Genomic DNA, 16,943 nt, shown 5'->3' on the forward strand with positions numbered 1-16,943 from the left:
TGGAAATTCCTGCACCGCTATCTGTATAAAAATGGAATTATCTACACCGCTATCTGTATAAACATGGAAATACCTACACCACTATCTCTATAAACATGGAAATATCTACACCGCCATCTCTATAAACTTGAAAATATCTACACTGCCATCTCTATAATCATGGAACTCTCTACACCGCCATCTGTTTATACATGGAAATATCTACATCACCATCAGTATAAACAAGGAAAAATCTACACCGTGAGCTGTAGAAACATGGAAATATCTACACCGCTCTCTGTATAAACACGGAAATACCAACACCGCTATCTGTGTAAACACGGAAATATCTACACCGCGATCTGTATAATAATGGAAATATCAACACCGCCATCTCTATAATCATGGAAATATCTAAACCGCCATCTGTAAAAATCTGGAAATATCTACACAGTCATCTGTACACACCTGGAAATATCTACACGGACATCAGTATAAACATGGAAATATCTACACCGCTATCTCTATAAACATGTAAATTACTACACCGTTATCTGTATATACATTGAAATGTCTACACCGCTATCTGTATAAACATGGAAATACCTACACGACTATATCTTTAAATATGGAAATATCTACACTGCTATCTCTATAAACATGGAAATGTCTACACCGCTATCTGTATTAACTTGGAAATATCTAAACCGCTATCTCTATAAATTTAGAAATAACTACAACGCTATCTGTGTAAACATGGAAATACATAAACCGCTACCTCTATAAACATGGAAATATCTACAACGCTATCTGTGTAAACATGGAAATATCTACACCGCTATATGTATAAACATGGAAATACCTACTCTGCTATCTGTATAAACATGGAAATAACTACACCGCTAACTCTGTAAACATTGATACATCTACACCGCCATCTGTAAAAACATGGAAATATCTACACTGTCATCTGTATAAACATGGAAATGTGTACACCTCCATGAGTATAAACATGGAAATATCTACACTGCCATCTGTATATACATGGAAATATCTACACAGGCATAAGTATAAACATGGAAAAATCTACACCGCTATCTCTATAAACATGGAAATTCCAACACCGCTATCTGCATAAACATGGAAATATCTACACCACTATCTGTATAAACATGGCAATATATTCCGCACTATCTGTGTAAAGGTTTAAGTAACTACACAGCTATCTGAGTAAACTTGGAAATATCTACACAGCTATCTGTGCAAAGATGGAAATATCTACACCGCTATCTCTGTAAACATGGAAATATCAACATCGCTGTCTCTATAACATGGAAATATCTTCACCGCTCTCTGTAGACACATGGAAATATCTACACCACTAGGTCTATAAACATGGAAATATCTACACCGCCATCGGTATACACATGGAAATATCTACACAGCCATCTGTATAAACATGGAAATATCTACACCACTATCTCTGTAAACATGGAAATATCTCCACCACTATCTGTAGAAACATGGAAATATCTACACCGCCGTCTGTATAAACATGGAAATATCTACACCGCTATCTCTACAAACATGGAAATATCTACACCGCTATCTGTACAAACATTTAAATATCTACACTGCTATCTCTATAAATCTGGAAATAACTGCACTGCCATGTGTATAAACATGCGAATATCCTCACAGCCATCTGTATAAACATAGAAATATCTACACGACCATCTCTATAAACATGGAAATATCTACACCGCTATCTGTAAAAACATGGAAATGTCAAAATCGCAATCTGCATAAAGATGGAAACATCTCCACCGCTATCTCTATAAACATTGAAATATCTACACTGCTATCTGTATAAACATGGAAATATTTACAACGCTATCTCTATAAACATTTAAATAACTAAACTGCCATCTGTATAAACCTGGAAATATCTACAACGGGATCTATATACACATGGAAATAGCTATACCGCTATCTGTATAAACATGGAAATATCTACAACACTATCTCTATAAACATGGAAAATCTACACCACCATCTCTATAAACATGGAAATATCTACACTGCCGTTTGTATATAAATGGAAATATCTACACAGCCATCTGTATAAAAATGGAAATGTCTACACTGCTATCTCTATAAACATGGAAATACCTTCACAGCTATCTCTAGAATTATGGAAATACCTACACTGCAATCTCTATAAACAAGGAAATATCTACACCGCCATCTCTATAAACACGAAAATATCTACACCGCAATCTACATAATCATGGAATTAACTACACCACCATCTATATAAACTTGGAAATATCTACACTGCTTTCTGTATAAACATGGAAACATCTACACTTCCATCTGTATAAAGATGGAAATATCTATACCGCGACCTGTATAAACATGAAAATATATAAACTGCTGTCCGTATAAACATGGAAATACCAACACCGCTATCTGTATAAACGTGGAAATATCTACACCGCTCTCTGTATAAACATGGAAATATCTACACCAATATCACTATAAACATGGAAATACCTACACCGACATCTCTATAAACATGGAAATAGATTAACTGCTATCCGTATAAACATGGAAATACCAACACCGCTATCTGTATAAACGTGTAAATATCTACACCGCTATCTGTATAAACATGGAAATATCTACACCACTATCTCTATAAACATGGAAATACCTTCAAAGCCATCTCTATAAACATGGGAATATCAACACCGATATCTGCATAAGCATGGAAATATCTTCACCGCTATCTGTGTAAACATGGAAATATCTTCATCGCTATCTGTATAAATATGGAAATATCTACACCGCTATCTCTATAAACATGGAAATGTCTACACCGCTATCTGCATAAACATGGAAATATCTACACCGATATCTCTATGAACATGAAAATATCTACACCAACATCTGTATAAACATGGAAATAACTCCACCGCCATCTGTATAAACATGGAAATATCTACACTGCCATCTCTACAAACATGGAAATATCTACACAGCTATCTCTGTGAACATGGAAATATCCACAGCGATAACTGTATAACAATGGAAATACCTACACCGCTATCTGTATAAACATGGAAGCATCTGAAACGCTATCCCTATAAACATGGAAATAACAACACCACTATCCGTATAAACATGGAAATATGTGCACCGCTACCTGTATAAACATAGAAATATCTACACCGTTATCATTATAAACATGGAAATACCAACACCGCTATCTCTATAACATGGAAATATCTACACCGCCGTCTGTATAAACATGGAAATATCTACACGGCTATCTGTATAAACACGGAAATATGTGCAATGCTATCGGTGTAAACATGGAAATATCTACACCGCTATCTGTATAAGCATAGAAATACCTACACCGCTATCTCTATAAATATGGAAATAGCTACAACGCTAATTGTGTAAACATGGAAATATCTACACAGCTATCTGTGTAAACTTGGAAATATCTACAACGCCATCTGTATAAACATGGAAATATCTACACCGCTATCTGTATAAATATGGAAATTTCTACACCGTTCTCTCTAAAAACATGGAAATATCTACACCGTTACCTGTATAAACATGGAAATGTCTACACCGCTATCTCTATAAACATGGAAATATCTGCACTGCCATCTGTATGAACATGCAAATATCCTCACAATAATCTGTATAAACATGGAAATATCTACACCACCATCTCTAAAAACTTGGAAATATCTACACGGTCATCTGTATACACTTGGAAATATCTACACAGCCATTTGTATAAACATGGAAATATCTACACCGCTATCTCTATAAACATGGAAATATCTAAAACGCTATCTGTATAAACATGGAGATGTCTTCATCGCTATCTGCATAAAGATGGAAATATCTCCACCGCTATCTGTATGAACATGGAAATATTTACACTGCTATCTGTATAAACATGGAAATATCTACAATGCTATCTATGTAAACCTGTAAATATCTACACAGCTATGTTTGTAAACTAAGAAATATCTACACCGCTATCTGTGTAAAGCTGGAAATATCTACACAGCAATCTGTGCAAAGATGGAAATATCTTAAACGGTATCTCTGTAAACATGGAAATATCTACACCGCCAACTGTATAAACATGGAAATATCTACAACGGGATACGTATAAACATGGAAATATCTAAACCGCAATGTGAATAAATATGGAAATATCTACACCACTATCTCTATAAACATGGAAATATCTACACCACCATCTCTATAAACATTGAAATATATACACTGCCGTCTGTATACACATGGAAATATCTACACAGCCATCTGTATAAACATGGAAATATCTACACTGCATTCTCTATAAACATGGAAATACCTACACAGCTATCTCCAGAAACATGTAAATATCTACACCGCAATGTCTATAAACATGGAAATATCTACACCGCCATCTCTGTAAACATGAAAATATCTACACCGCCATCTCCATAATCATGGAACTAACTACACCGCCATCTGTATGAACGTGGAAATATCTACACCGCTTTCTGTATAAACATGGAAACATCTACACTGCCATCTGTATAAAGATGGAAATATCTATACCGCGAGCTGTATAAACATGGAAATATCTAAACTGCTATCTGTATAAACATGGAAATAACAACTCCGCTATCTGTATAAACGTGGCAATATCTACACCGCTGTCTGTATAAATATGGAAATATGTACACCAATATGTCTATAAACATGGAAATACCTACACCGCTATGTGTATAAACATGGAAATGTCTACACCGCTATCTGCATAAACATGGAAATATCTACACCGCTACCTGTATAATCATGAAAATATCTACACCGCTATGACTATAAACATGGAAATACCTACACTTGTAAGTCTGTAACATGGAAAAATCCACACCGCCATCTGTATAAAAATGGAAATATCTACACCGCTATCTGTATAAACATGGAAATTTCTACAACGGTAACTGTGTAAACATGGAAATATCTACACCACTATCTGTGTAAACATGGAAATATCTACACCGCTATCTCTGTAAAGATGGAAATATCTACACCGCTATCTGTATAATCGTGGAAATATCTACACTGCTATTTGTATAAACGTGGAAATATCTGCACCGCTATCTGTATAAACGTCGAAATATCTACACTGCTATCTGTATAAAAATGGAAATATATGCAATGATATCTGTGTAAACGTGGAAGTATCAACACAACTATCTGTGTAAACTTGGAAATATCTACACCGTTATCTGTGTAAAGATGGAAAAAACTACACCGCAATCAGTGCAAAGAGGAAATATCTACACCGCTATCTCTGTAATCCTGGCAATATCTACACTGCTATCTGTATAATCATGGAAATATCTACACCGCTATCTGTATAAAGATGGAATAACTACACCGCCATCTGTATAAACATGCAAATATCTACACAGTCATCTGTATAAACATGTAAATATCTACACCACCATCTCAATAAACATGGAAATATCTAGACAGCCATATCTATACACATGGAAATGTCTACACAGTCATCTGTATAAACATGGAAATTTCTACACTGCTATCTCTGTAAACATGGAAATATCTACACCGCTATCTGTAGAAACATGGATATATTTACATCGCTATCTGTATAAACATCGAAATATCTACAACGCTATCTCTATAAACATGGAAACTTGTACAACGCTAACTGTATAAACATGGAAATACCTACAACGCTGCACTTATAAACATGGAAATATCTACAACGATATCTGTGTAAATCTGAAACAACTACAACGCTATCTTTGTAAACATCTACAACGCTATCTGTGTAAACATGGAAACATCTACCCAGCTATCTGTGTAAACTTGGAAATATCTACACCTCTATCTGTGTAAAGATGGAAATATCTACACCGCTATCTCTGTAAACATGGAAATATCAACACCACCATCTGTATAAACATGGAAATATCTACACTGCCATTTGAACAAACATGGAAATATCTACACCGCTATCTGTATAAACATGGAAATACCTACACCGCTGTCTCTATAAACATCGATATATCTACACCGCTATCCTGAAAACATGGAAATATCAACACAACTATCCGTATAAACATGGAAATCACTACACCGCTATCAGTATAAACATGGAAATAACTGCAATGCTATCTCTGTAAACATGGAAATATTTACACCACTCTCTGTGTAAACATGGAAATATCTACACCGCTATCTGTATAAATATGGAAATATCGACACCACTATCTCTGTAAACATGGAAATGTCTACACCGCTATCTGTATAAGCATGGAAATATCTACACCGCTATCTCTATAAACATGAAAATATCTACACCGACGTCTGCATAAAAATGGAAATACATACACAGTCATCTGTATAAACATAGAAATATCTACACTGCTATGTGTATAAACACGGCAATATCAACACTGCTTCTGTATAAACATGGAAATATCTACACTGCTATCTGTATAAATATGGAAATATGTACAGCACTCTCTGTATAAAGATAGAAATATCTACATCGCTATCTGTATAAACCTGGTAACATCTACACAGCTATTTGTATAAATATGGAATTATTTACACCGCTATGTCTATAAACATGGAAATATCTACACCGCTATCTCTACAAACACGGAAATATCTACACCGCTATCTGTATAAACATGCAAATATCTACACCGCTATCTGTATAAATATGTAAATATCTACACCGCTATCTCTATAAACATGGAAATATCTACACCGCTATCTTTACAAACATGGAAATATCTACACCGCTATCTCTATAAACGTGGAAATATCTAAACCGCCATCTTTAAAAACAAGGAAATATCTACACAGTCATATGTATAAACTTGAAAATATCTACACCACCATCTGTATAAACATGGAAATATCTACACTGCCGTCTGTATACACAAGGAAATATCTACACAGCCATCCCTATAAACGTGGAAATATCTACACTGCTATCTCTATAAACATGGAAATACCCACACCGCTATCTGTATGAACATGGAAATATCTACATCGGTATCTCTATAAACATGGAAATATCTACTCCGCCAACTCTATAAACCTGAAAATATCTACACTGCCATCAGTATAAACATGGAACTAATTACACAGTCATCTGAATAAATAAGGAAATATCTACACTGCCATCTGTATAAACATGGAAATATCTACACCGTCATCTGTTTAAACATGGAAATAACTACACAGCCTTCTGTATAAACATGCAAATATCTACACCGCTATCTGTGTAAAATGGAAATATCTAAACCGCAATCTGTGCAAAGATGGAAATATTTACACCGATATCTCTGTAAACTTGGAAATATATACACAGCTATCTATATAAATATGGAAATATTTACACTGCTATCTCTATAAACATGGAAATATCTACACCTCTCTCTCTATAAATATGGAAAATCTACAACAGTATCTCTGCAAACATGTAAATATCTACACAGCTATCTGTGTAAACTTGGAAATACCTACACTGCTGTCTGTGTAAAGATGCAAATATCTACATTGCAATCTGTGTAAAGATGGAAATATCTACACCGCTATCTCTGTAAACATGGAAATATCCACACCGCTATCTGTATAAACATGGAAATATCTACACTGCTATCTCTATAACCATGGAAATATCTACACCACCATCTGTATAAACATGGAAATATCTACAACGGGATGTGTATAAACATGGAAATAACTAAACCGTTATTTGTATAAATATGGAATAATCTACACCACTATCTCTATAAACATGAAAATATCTACACCACCATCTCTATAAACTTGGAAATATATACACTGCCATCTGTATACATATGGAAATATCTACACAGCCATCTCTATAAACATGGAAATATCTACACTGCTATCTCTATAAACATGGATATACCTTCATAGCTATCTCTATAAACAGGGAAATATCTACACCACTATCTCTATAAACAAGAAAATATCTACACCGCCATCTCCATAATCATGGAAATAACTACACCACCGTCTGTATAAACGTGGAAATATCTACACCGCTTTCTCTATAAACATGGAAACGTCTACACTGCCATCTGTATAAAGATGGAAATATTTATTCCGCGAGCTGTATAAACATGGAAATATCTAAAACGCTATCTGTATAAACATAGAAATACCAACTCCGCTATCTGTATAAACGTGGCAATATCTACACCGCTGTCTGTATACACATAGAAATATCTACACCACTATCTCTATAAACATGGAAATACCTACAGCGCCATCTCTATAAACATAGAAATATCTACACCGCTATCTGTATAAACATGGAAATATCTACACCATTATCTGTATAATTATGGAAATATCTACACCGGTATCTTTATAAACATGGAAATGTCTACACTGCCATCAGTATAAACATGGGAATATCTAAACCGATATCTCAATAAACATGAAAATATCTACACCAACATCTTTATAAACATGGAAATATCTACACCGACTTCTGCATAAACATGGAAATAACTACACTGCCATCTGTATAAACATAGAAATACGTACACAGCCATCTCCCTGAACAAGGAAATATCTACACCGCAAAGTGTATAAAAATGGAAATACCTACACCGCTATCTGTATAAACATGGAAACATCTACACCACTATCTCTATAAACATGGAAATATAAACACCGCTATCTGTATAAATATGAAAATATCTACACCGCTACCTGTATAAACATGGAAATATCTACACCGCTATCACTATAAACATGGAAATACCTACACCGCTATCTCTTTAACATGTAAAAATCTACACCGCCATCTGTATAAACATGGTAATATCTACACCGCTATCTGTATAAAAACGGAAATATCTACAACCCTATCTGTGTAAACATGGAAATATCTACACCGCTATCTCTATAAAGATGGAAATATCTACACCACTGTCTGTATAATCGTGGAAATATCTACACAGCTATCTGTATAAACGTGGAAATAACTACACCGCTATTGGTATAAACGTGGAAATATCTACAGCGCTATCTGTATAAACATGGAAATATTTGCAATGCTATCTGTGTAAACGTGGAAGTATCTACACAGCTATCAGTGTAAACTTGGAAATATCTACACCGCTATCTGTGTAAAAGTGGAAATATCTACACCGCAATCCTTGCAAAGATGGAAATATCTACACCGCTATCTGTACAAACATGGAAATTCCTACACTGTTATGTGTATAAATATGGAAATGTCTACACCGATATCTCTATAAACATGGAAAATTCTTCACCACTATCTGTATAAACATGGAAATATCTACATGGCTATCTCTATAAACATGGAAATATCTACACCCCCATCTGTATAAACTTGGAAATATCTACACAGTCATTTTTATAAACATGGAAATATCTACACTGCTATCTGTATGAAGATGGAAATATCTGCACCGCTATCTCTATGAACATGGAAATGTCTACACCGCTCTCTGTATAAACATGAAAATATCTACATGGCTATCTCTATAAACATGGAAATATCTACACCGCCATCTGCATAAACATGGAAATAACTACACTGTCATCTGTATAAACATGGAAATATCTACACAGCCTTCTCTAAATACATGGAAATATCTACACTGCTATCTGTATGAACATGGAAATATCTACACTGCTATCTGTATAAACATGGAAAAATCTACACCGCTATGTGTATAAACATTGAAATATCTACACCGTCAACTGTATAAACATGGAAATATAACACCGCTATCTGTATAAACATGGAAATATCTACACCGTCATCTCTATAAACATGGAAATATAACACCGCTATCTGTGTAAACATGGCAATATCTACACCGCTATCTCTATAAACTTGGAAATATCTGCACCGCTATATGTATAAACATGGAAATACCAACACTTCTGTCTGTATAAAGATGGAAATATCTACACCGTGAGCTGTATAAACTTGGAAATATCTTCACCGCTATCTGTATAAACATGGAAATACCAACACTGCTGTCTGTATAAAGATGGAAATATCTACAACGCTATCTGTAAAAACATGGAAATATCTACACCGCCATGTGTATAAACATGGAAATATCTACACCGTCATCTGTATAAACATGCAAATATAACAACGCTATCTGAATAAACATTGAAATATCTACAATGTCATCTGTATAAACATGGAAATATAACACCGCTATCTGTATGAACATGGAAATATTTACACCGCTATCTCTATAAACATGGAAATATCTGCACCACTATCTGTATAAACATGGAAATATCTACACCACTATCTCTATAAACATGGAAATATCTACACCGCCATCTGTATAAACATGGAAATATGAACACAGTCATCTGTAGACACATGGAAATATCGGCACCTCCATCTGCATAAACATGGAAATATCTACACTGCCATCTGTATACACATGGAAATATTTACACAGACATCTGTATAAACATGGAAATATGTACACCGCTAACTGTAAACATGGAAATATCTCCACCGCTATCTGTATAAACTTGGAAATATCTTCACCGCTATCTGTGTAAATATGGAAATATCTCCACCGACATCTGTGTATACATGGAAATATCTCCACCTCTATCTGTATAAACATGGAAATATCTCCACCGCCATCTGTATAAACATGGAAATATCTATACCGCCATCTGTAAAAACATGGAAATACCTACACAGTCATTTGTATTAACATGGAAATAGCTACACCTCCATCTGTATAAACGTGGAAATATCTACACTGCCATGTGTATACACATGGAAATATCTACACCGCTATCTCTATAAACATGGAAATACCTACACCGCTATCTGTATAAGCATGGAAATACCTACACCGCTATCTGTATAAACATGGAAACTTCTACACCACTATCTGTGTAAACATGGAAATATCTCCACCGCTATCTGTGTAAACATGGAAATATCTAAACCACTATCTGTATAAACATGGAAATATCTCCACCGCTATCAGTATAAACATGGCTGTATCTACACCGAAATCTGTATAAACATGGAAATATCTACACCGTCATGTGAATAAACATGGAAATCTCTACACCGCTATCTGTATAAATATGGAATTATCTACACCGCTATCTCTATAAATATGGAAATATATACACCACTATCAGTATAAATATGGAAATATCTCCACTGGTATCTGTGTAAACATGGAAACATCTAAGCCATTATCTGTATAAACATGGAAATATGTACACCGCCATCTGTATAAACATGGAAATATCTACAATGCTATCTGTGTAAACATGGAAATATCTACACCACCATCTGTGTAATCATGGAAATATCTACACCGCTATCTGTATAAACATGGAAATAACTCCATCGCTACCTGTATAAACATGGAAACATGTACACCGCTATCTGTATAAATATGGAAATATATACACTGCTATCTCTATAAACATGGAAATGTCTACACCGCTATGTGTATAAACATGGAAATATCTACACGGCTAAGTCTATAAATATGGAAATATCTAAAACGCTTTCTCTATAAACATGGAAATAACTACACAGTCATCTGTTTAAACATGGAAATATCTACACCGCCATCTGTGAAAACATGGAAATATCTACACCGCCATCTGTATAAACTTGGAAATATCTACCCCGCCATCTGTATAAACATGGAAATATCTGCACCGTGATCTCTATAAAAATGGAAATATCTACACCGCTATCTGTATAAAGATGAAAATATCTACAACCCTATCAGTGTAAACATGAAAATATCTAGACAGCTATCTGTGTAAACATGGAAATATCTACACCGCTATCTGTGTAAAGATGGAAATACATAAACCGCAATCTGTGCAAAAATGGAAATATCTACACCGCTATCTCTATAAAGATGGAAATATCTGCACTGCTATCAGTATAAACATGGGAATATATGCACCGCTATCTCTATAAACATGGAAGTATCTACACCGCTATCTCTATAAATATGGAAATAGCCACATTGCTATCTGTATAAACATGGAAATATCTACTCCGCCATCTTTGAAAACATGGAAATATCTACAAAGTCATCTGTATAAACATGGAAATATCTACACCTCCATCTGTATAAACATGGAAATATCTACACTGCCATCTGTATACACATGGAAATATCTACACAGTCATCTGTATAAACAGGGAAATATCAACACTGCTATCTCTATAAACATGGAAATAACTACACCGCTATCTATATAAACATGGAAATATCTACACAGCTGTCTGCTTAAACATGTAAATACCTACACTGCCGTCTGTATAAAGATGGAAATATCTACACCGCGAGCTGCATAAACATGGAAATATCTACACCGCTATCCGTATAAACATGGACATACCAACAACACTATCCCTATAAACATGGAACTATCTACACCACTATCTGTATAAACATGGAAATATCTGCACCGCTATTTCTATAAACATGGAAATTCCTACACCGCCATCTTTATACACATGGAAATATCTTCACAGCTATCTCTATAAACATAGAAATGTCTGCACCGCCATCTCCACAAACATGGAAATATCTACACCGCCATCTGCATAAACATGGAAATATCTTCACCGGCTTATGTATAAACATGGAAATATCTGCACCGCCATCTGTATAAACATAGAAATGTCTACACTGCCATCTGTATAAACATGGAAATACCAACACAGTTATCTGTATAAACATGGAAAAATCTACACCATTATCTGTGTAAACATGGAAATATCTATAAAGCCATCTCTATAAACATGGAAATATCTACACCGCTATTTGTATAAACATGGAAATATCGACATCACGATCTGTATAAACATGGAAATATCTACACCGCCATCTGTAAAAACATAAAAATACCAACACAGTCATCTGTATAAACATGGAAATATCTACACCACTATCTGTATAAACATGGAATATCTACTCGGCCATCGGTATAAACATGGAAATACCTACACAGTCATCTCTATAAACATGGAAATATCTATACTGCTATCTGTATAAACATGGAAATAACCACACGGCTATCTGTATAAACATGGAAATATCTACACCGCCATCTGTAAAAACATGAAAATACCTACACAGTCATCTGTATAAACATGGAAATATCTACAACTCCATCTGTATAAACCTGCAAATATCTACACTGCCATCTCTATACACATGGAAATATCTACACTGACATCGATATAAACATGGAAATATCTACACCGCTATCTCTATAAACATGGAAATACCTACACAGCTATCTGTATAAACATGGAAATATCTACACCGCTATCTGTGGAAACATGGAAATATCTACACCGCTATCTGTATAAACTTGGAAATATCTACACCTCCATCTGTATAAACATGGAAATACCTATACTGCCATCTGTATACACAAGGAAATATCTACACTGCCATGTGTATAAACATAGAAATATCTACACCGTTATCTCTATGAACATGGATATTCCTTCACCGCTATCTGTACAAACATGGAAGTAACTACATGGCTATCTGTATAAACATGGAAATAACTACAACGCCAGTTGTATAAAAATGGAAATGCATACACAGTCATCTGTATAAACATGGAAATATCTATACCGTTATCTTTGTAAACATGGAATTATCTACACAGCTACCTGTATAAACATGGAAATATCTACAACACTATCTGTGTAAACATGGGAATATCTTCACATTTATGTGTGTAAACATGGAAATATGTACACCGCTATCTGTGTAAAGATGGAAATATCTTCACCGCAATATGCGCAAATATGGAAATATCTACACCGCTATCTCTGTAAAGTTGGAAATATCTACACCGCTATCTGTATAAACATGGAAATATCTACACCGCTATCTTTATAAACATGGAATTATCTACACCGCTATCTGTATAAACATGGAAATATCAACAACAATATCTGTGTAAACATGGAAATATCTACACAGCTCTCTGTGTAAACATGGAAATATGAATACCGCTTTCTGTGAAAGATGAAAACATGTACACCGCAATCTGTGCAAATATCAAAATATCTACACCGCTATCTCAGTAAACATGGAAATATCTACCCCGTTATGTGTATAAACATGGAAATATCTACACCGCTATCTGTATAAACATGGAAATATCTACACCACGATCTGCAAAAACATGGAAATGTCTACACCGCTATCTGTATATACATGGAAATATCTACACCGCTATCTGTATAAACTTGGAAATAACTACTCTGCTATCTCTATAAATATTGAAATACCTACAACGCTATCTCTATAAACATGGAAATGCCTACAACGCTATCTTTATAAACATGGAAATATCTACATGGCTATCAGTATAAACATGGAAATATCTACACCGCCATCTGTATAAACATGGAAATACCTACACAGTCATCTGTATAAACATGGAAACATCTACACCACTATCTGTATAAACATGGAAATATCTACACTGCCATCTGTACAAACATATAAATATCTACACCGCTATCTGACTAAACATGGAAATACCTACACAGCAATCTCTATAAACATGGAAATAGCTACACTGCTATCTGTATAAACATAGAAATAGCGAGACCGCTATCTGTATAAACATGGAAATATCTACACCGCCATCTGTAAAAACATGAAGATATCTACACAGTCATCTGTTTAAACTTGGAAATAGCTACACCTCCATGTGTATAAACATGGAAATATCTACACTGCCATCTGTATACACATGGAAATATCTACACAGCCATCTGTACAAACATGGAAATATGTACACCGTTATCTGTAAACATGGAAATATCTACACCGCTATCTATATAAACTTGGAAATATCAACACCGCCTTGTGTATAAACATGGAAATATGCCGACCGCTATCTGTATAAACATGGAAATATCTACACCGCTATCTGTATAAACATGGGAATATCCACATCGCTATCTGAATAAACATGGAAATATCTCCAGCGCTATCTCTATAAACATGGAAATAACTACACCGCTATCTTTGTAAACATGGAAATATCTACACCGCTACCTGTATAAACATGGAAATATCTACAACACTATCTGTGTAAAATGGGAATATCTCCACAGTTATCTGTGTAGACATGGAAATATGTGCAACGCTATCTCTGTAAAGATGAAAATATGTACACCGCAATCTGGGCAAATATCAAAATATCTACAACGCTATCTCTGTAAACATGGAAATATTTACCCCGTTATCTGTAAAAACATGGAAATATCGACACCGCTATCTGTATAATCATGGAAATATCTACACCACCATCTGTATAAACATGGAAATGTCTACACCGCTATCTGTGTAAACATGGAAATATCTACACCACTATCTGCATAAACATGGAAATATCTACACTGCGATCTCTATAAATATTGAAATACCTACAACGCTATCTCTATAAACATGTAAATGCCTACACCGCTATCTTTATAAACATGGAAATATCTACATGGTTAACTCCATAAACATGGAAGTATCTACACCACCACCTGTATAAACATGGAAATTCCTGCACAGTCATCTGTATAAACATGGAAACATCTACACCACTATCTGTATAAACCTGGAAATATCTACACTGCCATCTGTATAAACAAGGAAATAACTACACCGCTATCTGTACAAACATGGGAAAATCTACACAGCTCTCTCTATAAACATGGAAATATCAAAACTGTTGTCTGTATAAACATAGAAATTGCGAAACCGCGATCTGTATAAACATGGAAGTATCAACACCGCCATGTGTAAAAACATGAAAATATCTACACAGTCATCTGTATAAACCTGGAAATATCTACACTGCCATCTGTATACACATGGAAATATCTACGGAGCCATCTGTATAAACATGGAATTGTCTACACCGCTATCTCAATAAACATGGAATTACCTGCACCGCAATCTGTATAAACAAGGAACTACCTACACCGCTATCTCTAGAAACATGGAAATATCTACACTGTTATCTCTATAAATATGGAAGTATCTACACCACCATCTGTTTAAACATGCAAATATCTACACAGTAATCTGTATAAACAAGGAAATATCTACAACACCATCACTATAAACATGGAAATATCTACACTGCCTTCGGTATACACATGGAAATATCTACACAGCCATCTGTATAAACATGGAAATATCTACACCACTATCTGTATAAACATGGAAATATCTCCACTGTTATCTCTATAAACATGGATATATCTACACCGCCATCTTTATAAACATGCAAATATCTACACAGTCATCTGTGTAAACATGGAAATATCTACATCACCATCTCTATACACATGGAAATATCTACACTTCCATCTGCATACACCTGGAAATATCTACACAGCCATCTGTAAAAACATGGAAATATCTACACCGCTATCTCTATAAACATGGAAATACCAACACCGCTATCTCTATAAACATGGAAATATCTGCACCACAATCTCTATAAACATGGAAACATCTACACGGCCATGTCTATAAACAGGAAAATATCTACACCGCCATCTCCAGAAACATGGAACTATCTACACCGCCATCTGTATAAACATGGAAATATTGACACCAATATCTGTATAAACATGGAAATATCTACACTGCCATGTGTATAAAGATGGAAATATCTACAACGAGAGCTGTATAAACATGGAAATATCTACACCGCTATCTGTATAAACATGGAAATACCAACACCGTTATCTTTATAAACATTGAAATATCTACACAGCTATCTGTATAAAGATGGAAATATCTACA

This window comes from Pan paniscus, chromosome 6, assembly GCF_029289425.2.
Source record: "Pan paniscus chromosome 6, NHGRI_mPanPan1-v2.0_pri, whole genome shotgun sequence".
In the NCBI taxonomy this organism is placed as follows: Eukaryota; Metazoa; Chordata; class Mammalia; order Primates; family Hominidae; genus Pan; species Pan paniscus.